Below are 7,462 nucleotides of genomic sequence, written 5' to 3'. Positions count from 1 at the left end.
CTCCTTAAGAACACCAACAAATTCAAAATAACCCCACGTGTCTGCATCTATTCTCAACTTTGCAATGTCTCCTCCTTCATACTGACCATTGTTAATATCAACGAATCCACCACTATGGTGAATGGTTAAATTCAGAAACTCGTCTATTATACCTAAAGCAAAGCAAACCCTAAATAAAAATCGTGTTTTAAAAAGCCTAAATCAGAACAAATAAACCCTAAAATGACAATCCTTGATTTACGAACGAACCCTAATTACGAACCCTAAATACGAACGAACCCTAAAAAGTATCCAATAAAAAGAGCGCAACAGTAACAAGAATCACAACCATTTAGAGTCATAAATGACAAACCTTTGGTGATTCAGTGGTGTCAATCCTCGCCCTTCCTTCAGATTGCAATCAACAGATGGCCTTGTTCCCAGAGCTTCTTGAACCTTTTCGTCTTTTGTGGAAATGAGACTTTGTGGAAATGAGACTTTGTGGAAATGAGACTTGAAGAATATAAACATATAATACTGTATTATCCACATCAGCATTCTTAAAGGCCACGTAGATAATAAAAACATAGGACAAAATGGACACCGAGTGAAAGTTAAGGGACGAAAAAGGGTATTTTGCCATAGTGTTTCTTTTCACAATAGTTTGTGGAAAATTGATTGTGAAAGGCTTAATAGGAAAGTTCCAATTGATATTCTTATTTTATTTGAACATATAATCATGGATGATTATCTATAGTTTTCTCCAAATGGCTTCATCATCCTCGAGAAATTAGGCCATTTAGAGGGTGGTGTGAATAGATTGTATCTAGGGTGTTGTTACATCTAGCTTAAATAAGATGAAAGCAAATAAATTACAAAGAACTAATTTTATAAAAGGAAAACTTTGATATATAATTCAACTATTAAGGGTTTAAATAACTCAATAAAAAGAGTTATAGTTTATGTAATGTGAACCAACTCGTTCATCCTAAAATAAACCAACTTGTTAATTTGATTTGTTTTCATGAATAAAAATATATGAATATTTAATGGGTTATATATTTTAAAATAAATCAATTGTTGATTTGATTTGTTTTCATGAATAAAAATATATGAATATTTAATGGGTTTTATATTTTAAAAAAAGTGTAGTATTAGATTAATTAACATCTTAAAATAAGAAATATACAAACATTTATTAGGTTTATTGTTAAAAATGGGTAGAAGATAACATAACAAAACCAAAAAACAATGGTCCCGGCGGGGCTCGAACCCGCGACCTTCGGCTCATAAGACCAACGCTCTAACCAACTGAGCTACGGGACCAATTCATTTTTTTCAAAACTCTTCTAAAATTTAAGAAATTCTTAATAAAATTTAAAAAAAAAATGTCATTATCAAGGAATTTATTTATAAGGAACAATACAAAAATATTAGGCATAGTGGGTGATTTGAAAAACATACGGCTTTACTTGTGGAGTTTTGTTTATAACAATAAAATTGAGAATAATTGATACTTTAATGTGTTTGTTTTTATGTAAGAACAATTTACAACCATTTACACAAATTAGAGATATGATCATTTGTGTTAGATTACACAAGTTTGACCGCATGATCCACTGCCGTAAAATTTGTGCGTCAGAATATAAAAAATTCTAACTATCAACCAACCCTTCAGATAACAAGAATATGTCCAAGTGTATCTGCTCCCAACAATTTCATCAATACCCCATAAGCTCGCAACAAAATCCTCGCTCATGTTCTGAGTTTATGTTTCTTGTAGGAACACCAAATCAGCTTAGCCTTTACTTATCATATTTCTTAGCTTCTTTCTCTTTAACGCACTTCCGCATTATCTAATGTTTAAGGACATGATATTCATTTCGCAACTATTTTTTTCTCTTTTCTCACCTTCATTCCTTTGACATCTCTCAATTTCAATCCACTAATTGCTTCCACGTTCAATTCGTCTCGTCCCCCTCCAAATCCCCAGTAAAGTTAATTCTTGCCACACCTTATCTGCCATGTCTTCCTCCTTACCCTCCTTGGAATAACCGCTCCCATTGGACAAGTATGAACCTTTGTCTGATTTACAACACAAGGTTGGCCCTTCAGGTTATTGTGATGAATTCCCTATGAGTGATGACCCAGTGGATGATCCACAAGGGATGATGCTTTTAGATTTTTGGCAAACAAGTATTGAGAAGAAAGACTTTGAGATCATAAACTTGTTGTTATTTGTGCAATCCATTTGGTGCTTTTCCGCCTCCTTGCAATAATTGCCAACGTATCTCTTGAGATCTCGTAAGTGATTATGGGATTTTCGTTCACTTAATTCTCCATCTAAATTATGGGCTTTTTTCACCCCTGATTATTGGGTCTTGTTGTTCAATTTCTCCTTGTTGGCCCGACACGCTATACCCACTTCTTAAAGCGCCTTTTGTCCTCCTGGTCCCACCTTAAACCCTAATACCACAATCCTAGTCGCTTATTTGGATCCCTTGGTTATTATTGGTTGACTTTTTAAAAAGGTGTAAATAGTTGGTCACATCCAGACAAATTTTGTCAGCAAAAAACTTCTCCGTTTCCAATGCCTTTTGAAAAATCACTTCCTCCTCCTGTCGTGCCGCTTCTTAATAGATATAGCATTTAATGTTTCCTCTCTCACAACACGTCTCCCTGCCACCAACTCAGCGGTATCTATCACCGACTCTTGGACAAAAGACCCTACATAATCCTTCTCAAATGAATGAGTATCCCATCCTTTGATATCCTCGTCAGAACTTTCCCCAAAATCATTGTTGTTCCTTTGTTTTACCCCATGGTTCTTCAAAGCTATTCTCATAGGTCCATGTGTATCCGCCACGAATTTGATTTTGAAAACATTATCACTGATTGAAATGTTGTAAGTTTCACTCAACACCAAACACTATTTCGTCCTAATAAGGATTCTAGCAACATCCATATTCTTGTGTTTGGTAGGATCTTCATCAGAGCATATGAAAACCCCCAACTGGCTTTCTCATAAACTCGAAAAATTTAACATGCCAAGCATGGCAATGTAGCTCAAAGACTCGCAGCCAAGTTAACCTCTCATTATCGACATCATGTGGACATCATGGTCTTATTTCCACGAACCATTAATAAATCCAATCTGATGCTTCCTCGATTAAGGCACTTATCTCCTCTTCCTCTCTTTCTTCTAACAAACACAGGTTTGCATCCTGTGGTGTAACTTTCACTCCGAAATAACCTTCCATGTTAAAATATTCTTGCATATTGTAAGTTGCTCCCGGATTCTCCACCACACCTACGTAGGATTTTTGGAACTTAAGCAAATCAGCTTCCTTCATATTATATTCCAGATGAGCAAATAGGATTTTCTTTGCATATGTCAATCCATATATAATATGTTTCTTTGTCTTATTACCGCTGATCATTTGGGCATATGTTTTCCTATCATTTCCTCCTTGTTCCCCTCGAACATTGTGGCTCTTGTATCCCTTCTTGTTGTTTCGATTAATCTCAATTGTCACGCCCTCAAAACCTTGATTCTAACGTTGATGAACCTTCCCATGATCTAAATCCCCCTTGTTCTCCATATTGAATCTTGGAAGGTTTGCATGTATCTTTCTTGATCTTATGATAATGTTGTCTATCTTTATTACCATCAACCTATCATCCGCAACATTGAAAGACCTAGCAAAACCAAATCGTTTTCCTCGTTTATCTCTTCTTGGTGGGATAATGACTTCGTCAATATCACCAAACTCCTTAAAGATGGTATACATGTCCTTAAAGATGGTATACAAGTATCTCCGTAAAGATAAAAGTGGTATTGGACCTCACCTCCGACTCACCATTGTTTCTCCCTTTGCTAGTATCCTAAAACTGCTTTCTAGCTTCCTGATGTTTCTTTTCCCTCTTGACTTCTTTCCATTCCCTACCTCCGTTTCTTGCATGCTCTTTATACATGGTGATTGTGACTGTGAAAAGGAAAGTTTAAAACTGTTGGGTTGCCATGCTGAGAATATACAGAATTTTTAAAAAAATCTTATTAATGTTAGAAAAAATCTTTGAACTGCCTACTCCAATATCTATTCACAATGTTTAAAATTTTATTGTCTTAATTACAATTTTGGTCCCCCTATTTAGTCTTTTTCTTGATTTTGATCCCCTCATTTTAAAACCACCATTTTAGTCCCTTTTTTAAGTTTTTTTGTTGAATTTTTGTCCCCCTTCAAATCTGGGAGTATTTTTAATGGGCTGGCGCTATTTTTGCTTATGTATCAAAATAAATAAAAAAATACTAAATAGGGGGACCAAAGTTACAATTAAGCAAATTTTGTTTATACAACCTTGTCCAATATAAAGGAAACTATTCCTTCAATCTAAATCTAAAATTGCATAATGAAGGGGCATGGAAGAATTTGCTATATGTGTCATATCTTTTTCTTATAAAGATTGTGTAAGGTTTAAGGTTCCTTCCTCGTGCCTCGACATTCTTTAAAAAATTTAAAATAGTTTATACGAGTGATAAAACTTCCCACTTAAAATAAAAAGTTGACGCTAATAAACTTTGATGTTAAAAGTTTATTATTATTATTATTATATATTTGAAGAGGTTAAAGGTAGTGCATTGTCAGTGTAAAAAAGTTTTACACTGTCATCCAATAGAAACAAATCGTTTTTCCATGTCATATAAACTTTTTTAAAATTACAGTCTGATTTGTCCTGATTCATGGTCGTGATTGGTTGTCAGTGTAAAATTGTTTACACTGTCAGTGCATCACCCATTTTCTCTTATTTGAGACTTGTATGAAATCAAACTTTTATATATTTTATCACTCTGCTTAATTATGTTTTAGTCTCACGGTTAATCACTATTTTACCTACCTTAGTAAATAGAATCATATTTTTAAAATAGTCGGATCAAATTTAAAATGACAAATTTGATAAGTAATAGGGCAAAAACTTAAAATTAAACTTTATAAATACCGAATAAAGTTATTCAGACTTTTTGAGCAAAAGGATCTTGATAATTCAGACTTCAGAGTTTTACCAAAAAGCTAAGTAAATACCGAATAAAGTTATTTCATTCAAAATTTAAATTTGTAATCTTTTAAAAAGATGTTTTAAGTGAAGCTTATTTTAGGGCATGAATTGATTGGGCCGAGATCATATCACCTATCATGTTTCATTTGTACTACATTTTTGAAGCATTATTCCAATTATAACAGAAACTACAAAAGACTTTTATACTAGAAATGAAACTCTTGCTGGACATCCCTACTAGCTGCTAGGGTGATCAAAAACAAATGAATGATTTCTTATCACATAAGCTCTTCTATTTGGACAAGCATTAAAGAGTGTTATGAGACTGTCATTAATAATTCTCAGTGGATCATTGGTGATGGTCACAAAGTTAATTTCTGGCTGGATTCTTGGCTAGGAGAACCATTGGTGACTCGATTCAATATACCTGAATGCTTTCATAAAAATTTGAGAGTTTTAGTTAAATATTGGCTTGTGGATAAGAGATGGAGTATTTATGCCATTGTGTTGGTTGCCTATCCAATTTTGACTTCTCTTGAGGCAAAGGTAGAAATTCCAGATTCGAATTTAGAAGATCAAATTGTTTGGACTGAAGCTGTGAATGGTGATTTGAGCTTGAAGCTAGCTTATGGACTCATTCAAAAACAAAACACTTCAAGGGCTTTCTCTTTCTTTCCCTGGAACAAGAATGTTCCTCCTTCTCACTCTATGATTATCTGGAGAATCTCTCATGACAAAATGCCTACTGATGAACATTTGATGGTTAGAGGATTTCAAATTCCCTCTATGTGTGTGTTGTGTTGTAAATGTTCTGAAACAACATCTCATATCTTTTTTCACTGTCAATTTGTCTCTAATATTTGGAACTGGCTTTTCCAAAGGTTGTAGTTTGCTGGTCATTTTATTTGTTTACAAGAATGTTCCAACTTGATCAAGACATCATGGTCCCAACAAGCTAAAGATGTGGCTATTTCTTGTATCTGCAGTGTCTTTTATCATGTTTGGCGTGCTAGAAATCAAAGGTTGTTTGAAGGCAAATTGATACATTGGAAAACTTGTATTAGCAACATCATCTCTCGGGCAAAGCTGGTTGGGAACAACACTACAAACTGCTCTGGTAATAACATTAACAGTTTCTCCATTCTCAAAAGCTTTGATGTTAACATATTGCCTAGAAAACCTATGCTTTTACTTGAGGTTTTGTGGAATCCTCCCCCTCTTGGTTGGATTAAAGTGAACGTTGATGGCCTTGCTAGAGGCTCTCCATCCTTGATCGCGTGTGGGGGCATCTTCCGCAATCACCTTGCTACTTATTTGGGTAGCTTATGTGACTTCATGGGGGAAGGGGATGCTCTATTGGCTGAGTTATGGGCAGTCATGGTGGCTTTTAAGAAAACAAAGGATTTGGGCTACGCAAAGCTTTGGATTGAGACTGACTACAAGATGGTAGCGCAAGCTTTTTCTGACTTAAATATTGTTCCTTGAAAGATTAGATCTCGTTGGCTTTGTTGTATTAAATATACTCGCTCGATTGAGTTTATGATCTCTCATATTTTTAGAGAAGCCAATTTTTGTGCTGACTTCCTTGCGAACATAGGATTGTCCTTAGGCAGTTTTTATTGGTTTCCTTTTGTTCATTCTGCTCTGGTTAAGGATTACTTGTTAGACAAGGAAGATACCCCTAGACTTAGAATTTGCTCTTAAGAGGTCTTGGCTTGGTCCCCCTTGAGTATCTTGTCTTCCATTTTTATTTTATAAAATTGTCAGCTTAAAAAAAATTATTTTTATAGTTAAAAGGTAATGCACTGACGGTGTAAAAAATCTTTACACTGTAATCCAATATAAACATTTTGTTCTGTCATATCATATCAGTAATTTAAAATTTACATTATGACTTGGCGCTTAACAAGATCATGATTGGTTGACAGTGTAAAACTTTTTTACATTATCAGTGCATCATCCCTTTTCTCTTATTTTTAATGGGATAAAAGAAAATATTTTTTTAGAAAATTTATAAATAAATAAATGCATAAGTTCATCATATAATTTAATTTGAAAATATTTAATATCAGAATCATATTTATAGTTATTTTTAAAATTAAAATATTATTGAATAATCCTCAATAGTCAATAGTCTTTTTACTTATTTCTATTTGAAAATATCATCATGCGGTTTTGTTAGCAAGGCCCTGGGGTAGTGGGGCTTGTTTGGCATTTGAATTTTGAGAATTTAATCCGTTACTCTAAAATTTGAATTTGGCACCCCCTCCAATATTTTTATAATGCCTTGTCTCTGGTAAAAAAAGAACAGAATGTTTGAATAAAATTTTTCAGTAGGTATGTTGAAATTTCTGGTATTACAGAAAATTTTATGGTAGTTCAATTGAATTATCCGGTTAGTTGCATTTAATTCTAGAAATTTTTAGTA

General features: G+C 33.9%; 1 non-coding gene across 1 annotated transcript; it reads right to left on the bottom strand.

Moving 5' to 3' along the window:
- Window positions 1-1,231: 1,231 nt before the first annotated feature.
- TRNAI-UAU (transfer RNA isoleucine (anticodon UAU)) lies at window positions 1,232-1,305 on the bottom strand. Its single transcript has one exon. It is a non-coding gene; the product is annotated as a tRNA-Ile (tRNA).
- Window positions 1,306-7,462: the final 6,157 nt, after the last annotated feature.

This window comes from Vicia villosa, linkage group LG6 (genome assembly GCF_029867415.1).
Source record: "Vicia villosa cultivar HV-30 ecotype Madison, WI linkage group LG6, Vvil1.0, whole genome shotgun sequence".
Lineage (NCBI taxonomy): Eukaryota > Viridiplantae > Streptophyta > Magnoliopsida > Fabales > Fabaceae > Vicia > Vicia villosa.
This window is presented reverse-complemented; position numbering and strand designations above follow the sequence as displayed.